This window comes from Oryzias latipes, chromosome 23, assembly GCF_053564925.1.
Source record: "Oryzias latipes strain Hd-rR chromosome 23, Olatipes_Hd-rR_3.1".
Classification (NCBI taxonomy): Eukaryota; Metazoa; Chordata; class Actinopteri; order Beloniformes; family Adrianichthyidae; genus Oryzias; species Oryzias latipes.
Window position 1 is genome coordinate 19,164,129 of NC_136259.1, and position 21,305 is coordinate 19,185,433.

Genomic DNA, 21,305 nt, shown 5'->3' on the forward strand with positions numbered 1-21,305 from the left:
AAATGAGACAAACTGCATCAAATCTTGACCCCGTTGGCTGGCTGACAGTAAAAGCTCCATACACACACAAAGCACTGTTTGTAACTTTAAGTGTAGCGGTTCTTAAAATGGAACAGAGTCTGTTTTTCTTTATGGAGTCAGGGTTTAAAAGCACTTTACTGATGACAAAGTTAAGAGTAAAAACTTCTTAAATTTAAGTTAACATTTTATGGAGTGAAAAAGGTTTCCAATGAAAGAAAAAAATTTCACTGGGAATGGTTGCCCTTCATGTGGAAAATATGTATTTTTATTTAGTGACATGCATGACATGTCCAAGAGGCACAAAAAAAAACTGAAATAAGGCTGACAGAATGAGTATGGAAGGTTGATGAAATTAAAAACAACATTAACACATTGTCCTAAATCTTTATTTACTTTACAATTGTCCCTTAATAGTAAAAGAAAAAAAGAAAAAGAAAAGGCCTTGTCTTCATTCACTGGTTTGTCTCCCACTCCAATCATCTTTTGATCTGTTTTACAAGTGTTCCCAGTGTTCTTTTAATTATGGTTGTGCCAATCTAAAAAAAAAAACTGAGTGAATAAAAATTCTGAAATGCAGTTTTGAGCTCATTTTTCTTTAAATGTCCTCCATGAGAAAAATGCTACAAGAAAGTGATAAAAACACAAAAACATGTTTTTTTTCGAGTGGGTGCCATTAAACAATGTTTTTGAACACTGTTAAAAGTCCATAAAAGTTAAATAGGATGAGAAGAGCAGACAGTTTGATGATTCCATTGTCAACAAAAACCAAAAAAAAATCAAATAGTCTCTGCTAAAGAATTTTATCCGTCAAAGTAAACAGAAAAACCCACTGCAAAATCACTGCAATATATATATATTTTTTTTATTTCACACAATATAAAATGGGAAGCAAGTTCTAAATGAGGGAACATTATTAGGTTTGCAGCTTTCAAATGCAACAAACCCACTCAATAAGCGTAAGGTGGACATCATGAATTTCAAGGAATTTAGAGGAGAATATGCCAACAACATTCAATTAAACACTGTTAAGATTTATGTGTGGATTACAGGCTTTGGGCAAAGTAAGAAGGTCCTCGCTGGGCTTTGAAGTGCACCCAGTCTATAATCTTGTTACAAGAATATGAAAGAAAAAAAAAGGAAATAGAAAATAAATAAAAGAGCAAAGCTCCAATTCTAGAAAAAAATCAAAAAGCCCAGCCCAGGACTGCAGCTCTGAATAGCTTTCAAGAAGCAATCATGTTGATTTTGAGTGGATGGTGAGTCTTTTTTAGTAAGGATGGATGCTCCTGGCTAAAACTAGGCCACAAATGCCTGTGTTTTATCTTGGGGGTTTTGGGACTGGACCCCTCATGCTGGTACATGCTGATGGATTGCTGATTTCAGCTCATTAGTGGGGCTACCTCTGCAAAGTCATCAGCCCAAGTACATGCAGCACTGCTTTGTGGTTTAACAGGGAGCAGAACTGAAGAGTGTGCATTGTGGCAGATAATGGTTCAACGACTGCAGTTTTTACGTTGTCACAAAATGATCGATATAATTGTTGTTGGCAAGAGACTAAAAGAAAAACAAGAATTTAAATGGTAGGTTATAATATGTGTATCTTGTAACTTGTTCCACCATTAAATGAACCAAATTCTTCCAAATTTAGGTTGATATCCTGCATATCAAACTAATTTTTTTAAGTTTGACCTATTTGACTTCAAATGATAAAAGAAAATATTCCCTTCAGAAAAGAAAAGATGGTAAGCATCTGCCATTTACTTATAAACATCACTTATCAAGACATGAGCAATTTGAAGAGAAAAGAAAGTTTTTGTCAAATGAATGTACCGATAGTCAATTTTATTTGATTCAAATAAAAGGGAAAAACCTATTTTGTAATATATTTGCTGTTCTTTTTCCTCATTTACTCAAAATCAATCATAAAGAAATATAAATCCAACAAAGCATCTACTGTATGTCTGAACAAGAACACTGGTATTGAAGTTCCCTGTGAAATAGCTTTACATCTGAAGCAATGCTCTCTGAAGTGTGGAGGAAGTCGAGATATTTTGTGAAAGAAAATCACTGTGCACCTCTATGAAATAAAAATAGATACACAGCAAGATGATCATCAAATCTCCTACCTGTTGTGAAGCATGACTCCTCACAGTCACTGAGTCCCCCAGGAAATTTTATACCAGGAAATCTCTAACAGGATGAGAGGGGGAAAGCAATAGATCAAAAAGTTTGAAGAGCGTTGGGCTAAAACATCACTGAAAGAAATGTACTGAAATGATTGACTTTAAAAGCAAAGCTTGTTTTGGGAGCAACTGAATGAGGACCTAAATGTAAACTTTTTGGCCTACAAGCCATCTATCCATCCATCTTCCTCCGCTTATCCGGGACCGGGTCGCGGGGGCAGCAGACTGAGCATAGATGCCCAGACTTCCCTCACCCCAGCCACTTCCTCCAGCTCCTCTGGGGGGACCCCGAGGCGTTCCCAGGCCAGCCGAGAGACGTAGTCTCTCCAGCGTGTCCTGGGTCTTCCCCGGGGCCTCCGCCCAGTGGGACATGCCCGGAACACCTCTCCAGGGAGGCGTCCAGGGGGCATCCGGACTAGATGCCCGAGCCACCTCAGCTGGCTCCTTTCGATGTGGAGGAGAAGCGGTTCTACTCCGAGCTCCCCGCGGGTGACCGAGCTTCTCACCCTATCTCTAAGGGAGCGCCCAGCCACCCTACGGAGGAAGCTCATTTCAGCCGCTTGTATTCGGGACCTCGTTCTTTCGGTCATGACCCATAGCTCATTTGACATTGTGAATACTTTAGTGTTTATGTTTCAAACATCTAAAATAATATAAAGAGTGGCCCTGAAGTGCAAATTACATCAGTAAATAAAAAAAATACAAAACACTAACAGTAATTAAAAATGGCAAACAAATACTTAAAACAACTTTACATTTTAGAAATCAAAACAAAATTTCAGAAACCAAAATGTAAACAGATATGTCGGATTAAGGTTAAAAATAAGAATCTGGAAAAGGCTGGCAAAATGGTGCATCCTTGATTGGTTGATGAAAATTGAGCTTTGAAGAAGAGGGAAAGTATGTTTCGCCTGAACTGTAGTAAAGAGTTGATTGATCAGTCACCAAATATTTGCAGTGGCTATGGCCGGACAACCCAGTCTAATCTTAAAATGTGTAGTATTTTCTACACATTTGAGGATGAGACTGGGTTGGGCCAGAAGCTTAAAAAATATCCGTCTGTTAGAAGATATTGCCATGATGAATAACATAAAAAGTGGAAACAATTCCTACCTTTTCCGGTTTCTTCTTCTTTTAATCATTTAGATTTCTTTAATTTACTATTGTTTTCTGAAACATTGTATTCCGTTTTTTCCCCAGGACTTGTGTTTTGTTTTTTGGAATAGAAGTTGATTTCTGGAATTATTCTTGTATTTCTCTTGATGAGCTTCAAGAGGTAGTCACCTGAAAGGTTTTTCACTTCACAGGTGTGTCCTGTCAGGTTTAATAAGTGTGATTTATTGCTTTATAAATGGGGTTGGGACCATCAGTTGTGTTGTGCAGAAGTCAGGTGGATGCACATCTGATAGCCCGACTGAATAGACTGTTAGAATTTGTGTTATGGCAAGAAAAAAGCAGTTAAGTACAGAAAAACGAGTGGCCATCATTACTACATTACAATCATTACTACATTACTAGAAATGAAAGTCAGTCAGTCTGAAAAATTAGGAAAACTTTGAAAGTGTCCCCAAGTGCAGTCACAAAAACCATCAAGCACTACAAAGAAACTGGCTCACATGCGGACCGCCCCAGAATAGGAAGACCAAGAGTCACCTCTGCTGTGGAGGATAAGTTCATCCGAGTCACCAGCCTCAGAAATGGCAGGTTAACAGCAGCTCAGATTAGAGAGCAGGTCAATGGCACACAGAGTTCTAACAGCAGACACATCTCTACAACAACTGCTCAAAGGAGACTGTGTGAATCAGGCCTTTATGGTAGAATATCTGCTAGGAAACCACCGCTAAAGAAAGGCAACAAGCAGAAGAGACTTGTTTGGGCTAAAGAACACAAGGAATGGACATTAGACCAGTGGAAATCTGTGCTTTGCTTTTATGAGTCTAAATTGGAGATTTTTGGTTCCAACCACCGTGTCTTTGTACGACACAGAAAAGGTGAATGGATGGACTCTACATGCCTGGTTCCCAACATGAAGCATGGAGGAGGTGTGATGGTGTGGGGGTGCTTTGCTGGTGACACTGTTGGGGATTTATTCAAAATTGAAGGCATACTGAACCAGCATGGCTACCACAGCATCTTGCAGCGGCATCCCATTCCATCCAGTTTGCTTTTAGTTGGACCATCATTTATCTTTCAACAGGACAATGACCCCAAACACACCTCCAGGCTGTGTAAGGGCTATTTGACCAAGAAGGAGAGTGATGGGGTGCTGCGCCAGATGACCTGGCGCCCACAGTAACTGGACCTGAACCCAATCAAGATGATTTGGGGTGAGCTGGACTGCAGAGTGAAGGCATAAGGGCCAACAAATGCTAGGCATCTCTGGGACTGCTGGAAGACCATTTCAGGTGACTACCTCTAGAACAGAGGTGGGCACTGAAGGCCGCAGTCCTGCATGTTTTCCAGCATACCCTGCTCTGGCATGTTCTGATTGGCTGGACACACCTGAACCAGGTAATCAGCCATGAGTAGGGCAAGATTATTGGCTGGACACACCTGAACCAGGTAATCAGCCATGAGTAGGGCAAGAGTATCTGGAAATCATGCAGACACACCGGCCCTCGAGGCCTGGAATTGCCCACCCCTGCTCTAGAAGCTCATCAAGAGTATGCCAAGAGTGTGCAAAGCAGTAATCGTATCAAAAGATGACTACTATGAAGAACCTAGAATATGACATCTTTTCAGTTGTTTCACACTTTTTTGTTATGTATATAATTTCACATGAGTTAATTCATAGTTTTGATGCCTTCAGTGTGAATCTACAATTTTCGTAGTCATGAAAATAAAAATAACTCTTTGAATGAGAAGGTTTGTCCAAACTTTTGTCTGTACTATATATATATATATATATATATATATATATATATATATATATATATATATATATATATATATATATATATATATATATATATATATATATATATATATAAACTTTAAACTTGACACCGTCCATCCATCCATTGTTGAATAAACCCAAAAGAGGTTAAAAATAAATGAATAGTATCTTTTTTTAACATCAAAACATATTAACCACCAGTGGAAAAGCACATTTAGCATCAAAAGAGCTGCTTACATACTGCAAACATATTTTATCTCCATCTTTATCGTAACAATAATGATACAAATTTGTTTTTCAAACTAAGGCTAAAAGGATAAAAACTTTCAGATTTGAGGTTCTGACTGGAAATCCGCCACTTCCTTAACTCTGTTAGATAAAAGGTTATAAGAGAAACTGAATTAGGGCAAAAGCAGCATCTCTTGCTCTGTAATAGAACACAGTGGCGGGTGGCTTGCTGCACGCTGTGCTGGTTGCCTGTAGCACCATGGCAACAGGGAAAGAAAAAGAGTTGATGTTGGGTGGCAGTTCAAGGACTTCATTTGTTCCAGCGGCATTTTAATTACTTTGAGCACCGGTATTTAGTGAAAGAAAGACATTTTGAAGCTTTAGCAGCAACTTGGAGGAAACTTTAAAGGTTTGTTGACTTCCTTGCCTCTCATGTTCATGACATTAGTGCAACCACTGGAAATGCGGAGAGAAGCTGGCTGATAATGAGAGACAGAGGCAAAAACATGGAGAGGGAAAAGAGGTTAGGAGAGAAAGTTGGGGCAGGATTCAGACAAAGAAAAGGAGTGAAGTTGAGGCGAGCACAGATAAAATCTGTAATCTTGCTGTATAGAAACCTGTTTAAAAAAAGTACTAAAATGAATACTAAATGAATACTGGCCACTTATTAGAAACACCTGTCCAACTGTTCGTTAACACAAATTTCTAATCTGCCAATCACATGGTAGCAACTCAATGCATTTAGGCATCTTGACATGGTCGTACAATATGCTGCAGCTCAAATTGAGCATCAGAATGGGGAAGAAAGGTAATTGAAGAGATTTTAAACGTGTCATGGCTGTTGGTTCCAGACGGGCTGATCTGAGTCTTTCAGAAACAGCTGAACTATTGGGATTTTCACCCGCAACCATCTCTAGGGTTTAAAGAGAACGGTCCGAAAAAGAGAAAATATCCAGTGAGCGGCAGTTCTGTGGGTGGAAGTGCCTTGTTGATGCCAAAGGTCAAAGGAGAATGGCCAGACTGGTTCCAGCCGATAGAAAGACAACAGTGACTCAAATAACCACTGGTTACAACCAAAGTATGCAAAAGAATGTCTGAATGCATAAAACGTCCAACTTATAGGCAGATGGGCTACAGCAGTAGAAGACCACACCTGACGCCACTCCTGCCAGGTAAGAGCAGGAAACTCAGGCCAGAATTCACACAGACTCACCAAAATTGGACACTAAAAGATTGGAAAATCATTGCCTGGTCTGATGAGTCTCCATTTCTACTGCGACATCTGGATGGTAGCATCAGAATTTTGTGTTAACAAGATAAAAAGAATGGTTCCATCATGCCTTGTATCAACACTTCAGGCTGCTGGTGGTGGTGTAATAATGTGGGGGATGTTTTTCCTTGGCACAGTTTGGGCCTCCATTGTTGCCAACCATGTTCATCTCTTTATGCCCACAGTGAACCCATCTTCAGATGGCTACTTCCAGCAGGATAAGCCGCTATGTCACTGAACTGTAATCATCTCAGACTGGTTTCTTAAATGTAACAATGAGTTCCCGTTCCTCAAATAGCCTCCACAGTCACCAGATCTCAACTCAATAGATCACGTTTGGGATGTAAAGGAACGGGAGATTGACGTAATATCTGTGCAGCCAACAAATCTGCAGCAACTGTGTGATGCTATCTTGTCAATATGGACCAAACTCTCTGAGGAATGTTTCCAGTACCTTGTTGAATCTATACCACTAAGACTTAAGGCAGTTCTGAAGACAAAAGTGGGTCCAACCTGGTACTAGCGCAGTGGACCAAGTAAATTGGCCAGGGAGTGTATCTCTTAGTGACATGTATGGCTTTAACGTGTGATCCTTGTTTATTCTAACTGAACAAACAAAGATGCTTCTTTTTGTCCATGTCTAAAATGATCAGGACTCATTAAGAGCTCTCCAAATTCAGAGCATATCACTAACGGAAACCTTCTAAACCCCCAGTCCTACAAGTAAACAGCTTTTGGTCTCTATTTGTTCTCCATTGAAAACAAACTGGCAGTCACTTGAAGCACTCACAAGGTTATTCATATCAAACAAATCCACTGAGATTTCTTCTTTTTTTTCTCTGCCCACTCAAAAACACACAAAAAAAGAAAAAATACCTTTTTTCCCTCAAATAAAAAAGTAAGATTTATACCATCAGTGTTTACAGTTTTTGGCACAGCACTGCTCTATATTTTTTTAAATAAAATCACATATTTTCCATCTGTGAACATTCTGTAAAAAGCATTGCTGCCAACTATAGTCTGTAAATCTGATAATAAAATAATCCTGAAGCTTCCAGGTAATTCTGGAAAAAAAGAAAACTAAACTAAAAAATGTCCATTCAAAGGTGAAACTTTCCAATCTGTCCTTGTGACAGTGAAGGATGATCATACATTGTCATATATGTGCATTTCATGTGCAAAGACAGGGATGACAAGGTGTAACAATAATTTAATCTATTGCCACTATGAACTTTGCCATTAATGGAGGACTGACATGCAGTTTGAAAGAGAAATGACAGCAAATTGAAGGGAATATCTAATTACCCTTGTCTGTAACATTGTTCCCTTTAGGAACAGAAGGTTACACATTTCTATCCCAAGGGATCGGCTCCTGGAAGAAAGCACCCTGTGACTGCTCCTTTGTTGTCTGTGATGGATTGTTTCCTACGTCCTTTTGGGCCACGTTGTTGACGGATAGCAGCTATTGCAGTGGTAAAGTCACTGCTGCCTTCTCTATTCCCTCCATTTCTTTCAGTCAAGTTAATGATGCCATTGCAGAAAATCTTTGTGTTACACCACATATGTAAAACATATGTGAAGTGTCATGAGCACCTGTGAAAATAAATTAAACCGAGTGTTTGAACCATAAAACAAAGTAGAAGACAATTGGGCATATTTCTTAACAGGTTTATGAATTTTCTATACCATTTTTGTAAATAATCGTTGGGAACCAAGATAATACATTGAAACAGTGACCTTGAATTGGAGGAATCTTAAGTGAAACAAGAAACAAAAAAACATTAAAGTATGAAAAGATTGGTTAAAATAAGGAGAAGATAATAAAATGGGTAGTAACTGGAACATTGATACAGGTACTGTCCTTGGCTGTTTTTTGTTGCTTTACCGCTTTATTATGTGAACAAAACATGTGGCTTTCAACATCTCATCTCATTTTCCTCTTTCCCTGTTTTCTCTGCTTGCACTGATCCCTCCCAATCTGTCTTTCTGAAGACCCTGTGTCATCACTGTCAAAAAATAAAAAAAAAATCATATTCCACCCCTGCTACAAAAGCTTCAAGATCACACATACTGGTACACACTCAAACTTACCGCCCACTCGTGTGTTGAAGGAGTGACTTTCTCCTCTGACGCACAGCAGCAGGCTTTTCCCATAGGATCTCTGAATCAGACAGATGAGCAAAGTGATCTTGGAAGAACGGGAGTCTTTGATTTTCCTGTCACACACTTTTAGCCCCCTGGCCCTCATAAAACACTGTTTATCTCCATCTTTGTCTCACTGTGACACTAACTGCTCGGTGTGTCTCTCTTCAGAAACACAGAAGATAAAACCACAGCAGAAATCTAAACTTTTTGTGGCCGTGTTGACTCTGATCGTCACACATCAGAGTGACCTCTGCCTCGCTTAACACTTTTTTTTACAAAGGCTGATGATATATGACTGAACTATCTCAATAGCATAAATGCATGCTTTGAAGAGAAGCTAAAATTGAAAGCCTAAAGCATCAGAGGCGGCTGATTAAAGCCTCCACATCTCACACCTCAAGATGCAGGAAGCTGAGGGAGCTCTGATTATCATCAATGACCCTCCATGCATTCAGCTGATCCTGTCCAAGAGCCTCTTAAATCCAAATGGATTTGGCTTCCAAAACAGGTGTCAAGTAAATAATAGGTCATTTTATCTACTGATGAGCGACAGGATAATCCAATAAACATTAAATCCAAAAGGTGAATGATTAAAATGCCCTGTTAGTAGATACGTCTGCTTAGTAACTGATAGAATCACAAAAGGAGGTCATTTAGTGGGAAAAGTGTGCCAGCAATAACTCATATCACTAATTTTGAATTCCAGACGTTTGCAGCCGTGCACTCTGTCCTCACAATCAGTGATGAAAAGAATTATGTTGGTTTATTCTTACTTTTGAAATTCGCTTAATTTCAATACATCAATAGATGAATTCATATATACCATGTGCAGTATTAGTTTATTTTTAAAAATCACTAGACCCAGCAGAATTACAAACCAATGTGCAACTTTAATTGACGTTATATTCACTAATGATGTTGAAAATAAAACAGTTAATGAATTATTAATTAATGATATAAGTGACCATTTTCCAGTGTTTACAGTATACGATGATAATTACAGAAATTATGAGTGTAACAAGTCAACACAGTACAGAAGGGTTAAAAGTAAGGAATCCATAAATGCTTTCAAATATGATTTATTAGCCCAAAATTGGGATGAAATTTACAACAAACGTTCCATTAATGAGGCTTATGAATGCTTCTTAAAAAATATTTTAATCGTTATTTAATAAAAATTGTTACAAAATGCCAGTAAAAAAAAAATGTATGTACAAAGAGTTTTTAAAAACAAAGAACTAAAAAAAACAGAAAATAGATATAAAAAATACAGAAATAAATTAACCAATATTATGAGAAGATGCAAAAAAAGAATATTATGATAAGTAACTTGACGAAAACAAAAATAACATTAAAAACATCTGGAGCATTCTAAACACAATTATTAGAGGGGGTGCCAAAGAAAATAGTTAACCTAAATACTTTAGTTTTATAATGAAAAGGAAAGTTACAAGATGGAAGATGTGGCTGAAAGCTTTAATCAGTATTTTGTAAATGTTGGACCCGAATTAGCAAAAACACTCTCTGATTCAGGACCATCCGGAAACCAGTACCAAGAATTAATCAGTTGGAATCCCAGTTCAATGTTTCTCAGTTGTGTCACAGAAAAGGACATATTAGATTTAGTAAAAAAGATGAGTAACAAACATTTAACTGATGTCAATGACATTGATATGGCTTTATTGAAAAAAGTGATTGATGGTATTTTGAAACCACTCGTGTTCATCTGTAACTTGTCTTTTCAATCAGGTTCCTTTCCAAACAGCATGAAAATAGCCAAAGTCATACCGCTATATAAAACTGGGAACAAGCACCACTTCACAAACTACACACCCATATTCCTATTACCATAGTTATCCAAAATATTGAAGAAACTTTTTGAATGTAGATTGGATGCATTTATCAAAAAGCACAAACTTCTTAGTGACAGTCAATACGGATTCAGAGCAAACAGATCAACATTCTTGGCAATCATAGACTTTATAGAGCAAATCACAAATGCAATTGATCAGAAAAAAAGTGTTTTGCTGAAATTGTTATAAATCTAAAGAAAGTTATTTACACTATTAATCATGACATACTGCTGAATAAATTAGAACGATAAGGTATTAGAGGGATAGTGTTAGACTGGATCAGAAGCTATTATGAATATGAGAAAGCAGTTTGTGAACCTGGGAGATGTTTGTTCAGCATGTTTGGACATTGCTTGTGGTGTTCCACAGGAGTCAGTGTTGGGCCCCAAGTTATTTATTTTGTATATTAATGATATATGTAACGTATCTGAAATATTTAAATTCGTTTTATTTGCAGATGATACAAATATTTTCTGTGATGGTGATGACTTAAACAAACTGTTGGAAGATGTAACCAAAGAGATGAATAAGTTGAAAAAATGGTTTAATATTAATAAATTATCATTGAATTTGAGCAAAACAAAAAATGTGTTGTTTGTTAACTGTAAAAGAAATATGCACATTGATGTAACGATTGATGGGGTAGAACTTGAAAGAATATTTGAATGTAAATTCCTTGTAATTGATGATAAATGAAGTTGGAAGCCACATATCAAATACATACAATCAAAATGTTCTAAAAGCACATCAGTGCTAAATAAAGCAAAATTTGTCCGAAATCATAAATCACTTTATATTCTATGCTGTTCCCTGGTTCTACCATATTTAAACTACTGTGTGGAGGTATAGGGAAACAATTATTAAACATCATTACATTCACTGTTAATACTTCAAAAGAGGGCGATACGAATCATACATAATGTGGGTTATCTGGATCATACACATGCATTATTCCTACAATCAAGATTTTTGAAACTTACAGATCTGGTGGAGCTGCGTACAGCACTAATCATGTTCAAAGCCACATATAGCATGCTACCGACAAATATACAAAAATTATTAAGTGTTCATATTTTTCATGTTTTTTCTTTTTTTTTCTTGATTGTGAACTTTTTTTTCTATTTTTTCTTTTTTTTATATAATGTGTGTTTTTTTTAATATATTTGAAATAAACTTGTTTCCATTCCATCCATTTCATTCCAAGCGTGAAATTATGACTGAACCCAGCAGTCTTTGCAGATGCTCTACTAATTCCAACCAAGCTTTTCTTAAACTCTGTAACTCAGAAATGTCATAACGTTTGCAGCCTTAAATATTTCCTGAAATTCATATACATTTACTGCAGATTTTAGAATGTACCACACAAGATCAAGCAATTTTGGCTGTAATGCATCAGAAGAAGATTCTGATTTGATTAAAACAGTCATTTGGTCCAGAACATTGACTGTGTATGACAGGGGTGTCCAACTCCTCGAGGACCATCTTGCTGGTTTTCCATAAACCCTGTCTCATCTGCGCTGAATTACCTGGATATGGTGTGTTTAGCCAGTAAGGAGCTTCAATGGTTGGTTGGAAAACATGTAGGAAAACAGAATTAGTAAAAACATGTTAAACAAAAAGTTATTGGAGCATTTTAATGTACCAGTAATAGCTTTTTATTTCTAAATAGAAGCCTACTGGATTTTAGCTTTTTGAGACCAGCAGGTACTTTCTATATGGAACGTGAAGGGTGAGGGTGACTGTTCTGCGTTAACAGAAATGTGGCAGCTTTTGTTGGGCTGCTGATGACAACATCTAAAGAAGCTCACGTGATGAATGTGCAGCTCCCACACACAACCCAAACCTTTGCTCCATTCAGAACTTGGATATCAGAAAGAAGTTCATCCGTTTCCACAGATTTAATTTTCTTTTTTTAAAATCGTATTTTCCCAGCACAGAAGCAGCATCTGCTGATAAAAGAAATGGGCCTAAACATTAATATTCAAGTTCACACAACCATACTCACTTTATTGCACACAGCCAAACATGTTCGAACATATCTGCACACTTGCATTGAAGGGGCTCATCAAGTTTGAAGACGAATGAGAAGCCCAAATACTTTTGCAGATAAAGACTCCCTACAAGGAAAGGAAAGGTTATGATATGACGTAATCTTGTTCATGTAGTAGAAAATCAGGTTTTCATGCTTAAAAATAAAAGACCCAAGAAACAGGAAAAACAGACGAGCTTGTTGAAAAGAGTTGAGTATAGGGAGGCAGACGGGCGGATAAGTGAAGGAATTGAAAGAGAAGCTCATTAAACCAGTATAGTTGAGGGAATAGCCAATACAAGCAAAAATGATGATCACTAGAAAGCAAGAATGAGAAAAATAGATGAGTGGACGCAAGGGAAGACGAGTAGATAAGCGAGGGAGGATGAGAATAGGGATGGAGGGGAATTGGGGGATGTTTTGAAATGTGGAGAGACACTTAAAGCACACTTATAGAAATCCATTTTTTACGCATAAACCTTTCTTGATAGAAGAATGCTACAGAGAGTAAAGTATGAAATTGTATTCCCATGCTCATTGGGATGGGCCAACTGAAAAATGGTTTTTATATTCTCTAATTTTTGCAAAAGGTTTTTCAATGGCAAAACACTTCTCAAAGGGCAGATCCAGTGCCACAGAGTGTCAGTGATTTATTATCCATTAGGTACAAAGTGACTTTGAGGAGCAAGATCCTTAAAAAAAAAAAAAAAGGCACACGATAAAATTTTAATTTCTGACTAGCCATTGTCATTACCAGCTATGTATTGATGTTAATCTTTGAATTAATGAGGAAAGAAATACAGTGAAAGAAATGTATATATTTTTAAAAATAGACTATGACTTTACTTGTTCATTCTTACACGTTCCATCTTCCATTTTAAAACACTTTAAACCTTCAGAAACTTTTTGTTCAAAATGTCTTAGGGAGGTACAAAAACATTTCAAGGTAAAAAAGTTGAATTTTAGCAGCATACTTACATATTCTTGGAAATTATTACTAAATCAAATTGCAAAAAATGATTTCAGTTTTTATAGAGAACAAAGCAACGTTCTGTCGACCTGATTCCACACAAACAGCATTTAAAACTGCATATTCATTTACCGTAATAAGTCAACTTGCTTTTCTTTCCCATTTGCCCATTAACTCTTGCTGCACTCCACTCATGGGTTAGTGTCTCTAAGGCTTACATTAACAGTGTGAGAGTTTGGAGATAATTTGGTACATTTTTGGTCTTGTATACAAAAAAAACGTTTCTTATCTTAAAGCAGGCATGTCCAAAGTGCGGCCATGGGCCAAATGCAGCCCACATTCACATATCCTGCAGGCTCCTGTAAGAAAAATCAATATGTGGCCCCCAAGGACTTTTTAAAAACTTTGTGTATGATTTGCGTTAAAAGCCCCAGTATACGACAAAGACAAGTGGTTTTTTGACCTTTAGAGCCTTAAGGGCCAAACGAGAATAACAGATTTGTTTGTTTCTCTGGTCAAAGCGTTAATGGCTTGTACTTCTGAATAAAATAACAGCTGTATTCTCTGGTTCACATAATTTAAATTTGGAAGTTTACAGTGAGATTTTAATCGTGAATAATATGTAATGTCATATGAACCCAGATTTAATGTTGACAAAAGTTTTCTTTTACCCCCCCCCCCAGACATTTTTTTGTTTTTGTTATTATTTTCAAATAATACAGTTCAAATCAGAAATGGACTGTTTTTGCTAAAAACTTATTTAGATGTAGTTTCTGTTTTATGTGAAGAAATGAAGAGTATCCCATTGCAAAAACATTTGCATTAAATAGATCATTTTGCATTTAATGTTAGAGTTTAAAGAATGATTTGCCCTCACGTTTCCACCTCACCAATTCTGGCCCTCTTTGCAAAAAGTTTGGCCAATCCTGTCTTAAAGAAATGAAGTCCAAAGAGAGATTGTTATTTCTGAATAGTCACCAACCTTTCAATACAGCCTTTGATTTAGGGAATTGTATTTCCAATCCCCAGTTGCAAAGTGATGTAGATTAATAAAAATCATCCTCTTGTTTGCCTCATGCAACCAAAATGAATGTTTCTTAGAGGTTTTTAAAACGAAAGCATGTGAAGAATAAAATGTGGCCAAAAAAAGAAAGAAAAGGAAAATCAGAGCTTCTTTCACAGCAAAGACGTTACCTTTTAGCTGTTTCATCTTTAAAATCACAACAAGCGTAAAAAAGGGACATTTTCCCTTTACTTGCTTATGGAACGAGAACAAATGTACCAAAAAAGATTTTCTATAATTTTTCAAGAACTATATAAATCTAAATAAAACTTCAACCTATTCAACATTGTTTGGTAAGAGTTCAAATTGGGGCTGGACTCATTTTCACATAAAAAAATTAATCATAAAAAGACTGAATAGTGAAAGCTGGCGACAAATATAAGCCAAGGTTATAGCGGTTTAAAAGTTTTCAATCTACATGTATCGTCCGTAATACTGAACTGATTGATTAATAAACTGCTTCTGTTAAAAGCCTCTGTGGTTGTAAAGAAACATTTTACAGTGTACCAATCAAATCATGCTTTATTCTACTTTAGTTTGTTATGTCTGGTCTTATGGCCATGACACTGAAACACACATTGCCTTTAATACGTGTGTTGACTATATAGACTATACAGCAAATATGTACGTGTGGCCTCAAAATATAAAAAGCTTTTGAATGACAGATAAGATTAGAAAAGTTAATTAGTAAAATCAAACATCCAAAATGAAAATGTTTATGTGCAGAAAAAATGTATGTTGAATAAAGGAATAAGGTATATACTAGGAGCAATGAATGAAAAAAGTCTTTACTTAGCCTGTGAGACGTACTCGGTCGTGGTTGGGATGATATAAAAGAGTCTTCAAAAGCATAAGCTCAGGGGAAAGAGTCAGCAATCCATTTCAGATTATTCAACCGAATCCACACACCTTTTCTGCCTTATTTTGGCATCCCTTTTATCCATTATGTCAACTCACCCTTTGATCCCAACAGGAAAAGGTGGCCTTATCATAAAACAACAGAGACAGACAATCAGAGCCTTTGTAGCACTCAGTGAAATCTAGAGCACAGAAAATAGGGTTTAAAACAAAATAAAAAGAGGAAAGAAAGACCTTGTCTGGTATAATGCTGAAGAAGATAGACTCTGAAAGATGTCTTAGTACCACAATATGAATTAAATGGAGTCATTTACAAAAAAAAAGCTCTCTGTATGTTTCAATTTCCTAATTTAATAGAAAAAGCTTTATATATTAAATTTCCTGTAGAAATATTTTTGATTTGCAGCAGCACATGTAGCTGTTGTCTTTTGAGCAACAAGATCCAGCTTAGAATTCCAGGTGGGTTTTCTGTTTGGAGTTAGCATGTCCTCCCCCTGTGCATTTTATGGTGTTCTCTGGGCAATCTGGCATTCTCTCACAATACAGAAACAAGTTTCACCAGAGATCAGCACCAAATGACCATAAAAGACCTTGGAAACGTCAACATCAGCTAAACAAAATGGGTTAACGCTATTATCAGCTAAATCACAAAAGGTACAGACCAATGTCTATGACAAACACAAAAAGACTTTCCACTCAAAAGTACCATGCTTAAACTCCAATATAAAGATAGAATGGAGGTGGAAGCAACTGCCTCTCTGACTTCTGAATATGAATTGTGTAAATTGTATGAATAGCTCAGATTAAATGTGGATTTTAAAACTAATGTCATGTCATCTTAAATATCCGCTAAGATCTGAACACAGTTGTGGCTTTATGATTGTCATAGTTGATGGTTTCTTGAAGTTAATAGAAATTAAGGTTTCCACTTTGTGATTAAAATGAAAAAATTAAAAAAAATTAAAAATGCTCCGATTTTTCTAATTTGCTGAAAAACAAAAGTAATAAAAATATTAGTGCAACATTGCTTTTCTTAAGGAAATAGCCTATGTAAAAGTAGATTAATGCTACAATGTTGTACCGCTCTTGCCAAAATAGCTTTAAAAAAAAAAATCTATGAAATCACAAGAAAAACTTCAAGAATTTGCAACTATGCTATTCAAATGGCAATTTATGACAATTCTTATGCTTTTGCTGTTTGCAGTGCCAATAAACTCAAAGAAAACTCAATGTTGGCTCTCATTTTGTAAACAAGTGGTAGTACTACTTGCTTTTAACTTTACTTCTTACTTCTATATGTTTTTGCTTCCAGTTGTCCAAAAAAATAGACAAATTGATCAGTGGGGGAGGCTTTTGAAGAAATCAACGGCTGTCGTCCATAAATGCATTCAAAACATCTTTGAACTGCATCCAACCGAAGTTAAGTAAGTAGACGAAGAGAAAAAGAAAAACTAAATAAGAATTTTTCAAAGCAGAGGACAGTCAAAATGCCCTTGCAATAAGACCACCTTATCAATTTGATTAGAGTGTGAAAGGACACTTAAGATCTCAATTGCAACACATTAATAGTCTACTCAGCCCCCTGCCTCTGAATTCAATGGGCAATGTTTGAGGTGGTGGAGGCATTGGAGAAGATTATTTGATTTCACTTAGATATGTGAAATTAAATTTATATTAGGTAATGCCTGCTAAGTATGAGCGAGGCCTTCTTCATTTAGAAAATTGATTTGCATTTACAATTCTTTCGCTAGGCCATAAAAAAAACCAGTTCATTGATTTATATAAAAGGCGAAGACCCATTAGATGACAAAGATTAACCTATTTCTGCTTCACCACTGATTTAGATTAAATCTCTAACAGCCTTGACAAAAAGTTTAGAACTACAAGCTAGGATGTAGATATACGAGATAACGTTTTATTATTTCTCCTTCCTCATGGCCAAGAGTGCAGCAGTTGGCAAAAAGTAATAATTCAAACAGCAAAAATAATTCAGGAAGCAGGAAAGGGCTGGGCAGATTTATTTATCTATTCAACATGCTTTATATGCCTTTCTTGAAGAAAGGAACAAAGGACAGAGGAGAAAAAGGAAGAAAAGAAGACCATTAAAAGGCAAAATTCTTTTCAGATGAGGGTTAAACTTGATGACTGGCAGGTTTTAGAAGCGCACAGACATGAAGGACAGATTGTCGCATGGCTTACTGACACAGCAACTGTAGAAAATCAAAGATTAAATGTAAATGACCTCATGCTCTTGCACATGGAGACTGTATACATTTAATCCCTTTTTTAAAGACAGGAGGGAGTTAAAACACACAAATCATGGAAACCAATTGTGGTGTATGTGAACAAAAGCATCCACCATGTACGGTACTCTTGAGTTGCATCCTGCAGTCACTTTACTCTCTGTAACTCGTTCATCCAGAGAATCATCCTGCAGCCAAAACTACATTAAACTCCTACCTATTTGACACAAATAAGGGATTGCCTTAGATAAAAGAAGGAGAAATTGAATTTGATTTGTCACCTTCTCATAAATGTGCTCATTCGAGGTTTCTTGATTTTTTGATCACATTCAATTTTTCAGCCCAATACCCAATTTTCGGTAGACCAAAATAACTAGGGATCATTCCGCGTACATTTCCTGGTTAAGAGTTAAAACAGTCCATAAAAGAAGTTTTATTATCAAGATCATTTGCTAATTTCATGTTAAAATCCTCATAGATATAGGTAATAAATTTACTTCAAATTTTCTCATAAATCTCAATCTTTTGTTGTTGTGTTTTTCAGTTTTTACATCCTACCGAGCTTCCCATCATATCAAACACACACCTCACATCACCAAGGGAACTGAACAGATTTCCTTTTCAGCCAGTTTTTTTTTTCTCATCTTTCTCACTCACAGCTTTTGTCTCCACAGCTCTCAGACTGCCTGTGTCTTACTAATTTGACTAATTCATTACTTCTACTTTTATTTTTATTCCACATAACCATTTCCTCTTCTCCCTTTGTCTCAGGTCAGGTTGTTTGGCTTCAACAAGGTAAGCTGATTGAAACAGGAAAACCAGCATTCTTACACACACACGGGTGTGCAACACGTTTTTGTAATCGGATGCTGTTGGCTGGCCTGGGGCAGACTGGTCCTTGCATTCACAGCTCTTACTTTCATTGGTCTCTGTGATGAGCTACAGTTTCTGAGCATAGGAAATCAGAGCACCTCATCTCCCAAAGCATCTCTGCAATGGCCATCAAAGATGAAAAGATACAACTCAAGAGTACACATAAAACTGATATGCAAAAATAAACGTAAACATATTGTATTAGCAGGTCAGTGATGGTCTTCAGGCGGTAGAGACAAGCATCACACAGAGAGATTAGGATATAAAACGCAGCTTTAAGGACAAAGTGGTTTGGAAGTTTGTATGTTTTTCTCAGCGATTGTGAGCACATGAGGGATTTTCATCTCTGTATGAGAGAGTGTGGGAGCATGTGATTGTGTACGTTCAGGTATGTGGGCATGTGGCTGGCTGGTGCTTATGTAAAGCATTAATTGTTATGCAGTGCGCAAGGTGCAGGCGCTAACCACAGACATGAAGCCCTCCCAAGCCCAAAGCAATGAATATTAAAATACATCTGAATAATGTAACGGCAGATCCAAGAGAGAGCATGTAAACATAAAAAAATGCTCTCTCTGCATATATCTGTTTTAACGAATATTAAACATTTATCTTGCATTCGAGTTTGATTTGAATGCGTTATGATTACATGGGGAGAAATATGGGTGTGTCAGAATTCTTGCCTTAATCTGTTCTATTTGCAATAACTAAAAAAAAAAAGGCTGTTGTTACGGCTGTGGCCGTATTTGATTTTGTTTTGTTTGTTTGTTTTTGTGTTTTGTGTTTTGTGTAGTATTTCTGTATCAGAGTGGGACTTGTGTTTTTTGTGGATCTTTGTCTGTTTTTGTCTGATTATTTTCAGGTGTGGTGAAAAGGGTGTGGCCTCCCATTGGACCAGCTGGTGGAGGCAGCCTTTAAAGCCACCATTTGGACATCCAGTCGGTGGGAAGGGAGCCTGGCTGCAACAGTCTCCACTGCAGCTTGGCCCTCTTCTCCATTTTTGTTTATGTCTTCTCCACTTGTTTTAGTTTGTGTTGCACTTCGTAGTTCTTTGTAGTTTTGTCTGTGCCCACTCTGTTTAGTCCTTTGGTTTATGATTTTGTTTAAGTGAAGCTGTAGGGGTGAACCGCCATTTTGTTTAGTACATGTTTTCTCCTGGTTTTGTTAGGTTAGGGAGGTTAGCGTTCTGTCTTTGATTTCCCTTTTCTTTCTTTGCAGGTAAGATTACATGTTGCAGTTAGTTGGGGTTTTGTTTGTTGTTTTGGCCTGGGTTCACCCTGAATCCTTTTAGCTTCACTTTTAGTTCTTGTTGGTTGTTTATTTGTAAATAAAGTTGACATTTGTATGGAGACATTTGTTTGGTGTTTTGTTACAGTTAAATTATTAGCCAAAACTTTACTTTTTTTATGTTATGCCGCCTCGGTGCCCCTAGACACAATGGGGGCGTAACACTGTGAAGAAGAGCTGAAGAAAATTATTTCTCAAGACAAAGTGATGGTCTTAAGAGAGAAAAGGTTTCAAGATAACAGGCTGAGTTTCACCTGTTAGCCTGAGAACCTGGAAAAAAAAAATGCATGTAAACATAATTGGTAAGTTTGCAGATAAAGTACCTTAACGTTCCACTCCAATCTTCTTTTGATCTAAATTGTTCCCAGTGGTCTTTCAATTAAGTGTGTCGTTTACTAGGACAGAATTTCTGTGGAGCGGCCAAAGTAAATAAAAAATGTATCTCAAAGTTGTGGGTGGAACCGTTGGTATGATGTACACCTGCCCCACAGAAACTCTCTCCCACTAGCTCACAACCCTCACAACCCCAACCTAACTTTACCAGTGAGACAATTATGTCGAACTCTCAAGCTGTGTAGTTTTGAGCAAGATACACGAAAACAAAAAAGTACAAATCTAGCCGTCTGCAAGTTAAAGTATCGGAATGGAGCAGAGAGCTTGTAGAACCTGCGTTACTTCTACAGGCTTTTTCAATTTCCTTTATCTGCTCCTGATTCACAAGGAATTGAATAAAAAAAACACTCAGAAATGAGTTTTAATCGTAATTTTCTTCATATGCATGTCCTCCATTATAAGAAAATGCCACAAGAACATGTTGAGCAGAGCAAAAAAAACATTTCTTTATTGATGTGGGTCTTTAATATAATTTATTTTATGATCCTAAAAAATAATTTAAGATAATAGTTTTAAAACAAAGATAAAATGCATCACAAAGCATAAATAAGGATATGCAAATGGGCAAACAGAACATTTTGTGTAAAAAGTTTACGCAATTTGTAGGCTTTGTTGTTAAGAGTTAAAGCCTTTCATGATGATGAACAATGGTGTCCCTTGAATACATTTTGTTTTCCCTGACTACAATTCTTGGAATCCAATTTTAAAGAAACATGGATGTCCTGCCGTGATTGCAAGTAATCTGTAAATCCTTGAACTTTTTTTGTAAGCAACTGCATCTCCAACACTGATGAAAAGCAACTAGAAAAGAAACATAATTACAAATGTTGTTGAATTGCAGTCATTGCAGCCAAGGCTGATGTAATCAAAGTAATTCTATACTCTTGGGAACTGAGTGCAGTTGCTGTGTTGGTGTGAATCCCAGCCCCTTTGTCCCTCTTTGGCAGAAGTGGCCTCTCGTATTCAGTCAATAACTATCATTATTATTATGGCTTC

The 21,305-nt window shown here is 36.8% G+C and overlaps 1 long non-coding RNA gene across 3 annotated transcripts in view; it reads right to left on the reverse strand.

The window, feature by feature from the left end:
* Positions 1-264: 264 nt before the first annotated feature.
* LOC110017635 (uncharacterized) overlaps positions 265-21,305 on the reverse strand; it is a 93,886-nt gene continuing 72,845 nt past the window's right edge. Inside the window, exons 3-5 of one of the 3 annotated variants that reach the window (XR_002872816.2) lie at positions 8,690-8,759; positions 2,148-2,211; positions 265-557 (exon numbers count right to left, since the gene is read on the reverse strand). This is a non-coding gene — a long non-coding RNA (uncharacterized LOC110017635). Of the gene's footprint in view, positions 558-2,147; positions 2,212-8,689; positions 8,760-19,619; positions 21,111-21,305 lie in introns of those variants that run through there. The other 2 variants (XR_002872817.2, XR_002293093.3) reach the window with 2 other exon arrangements.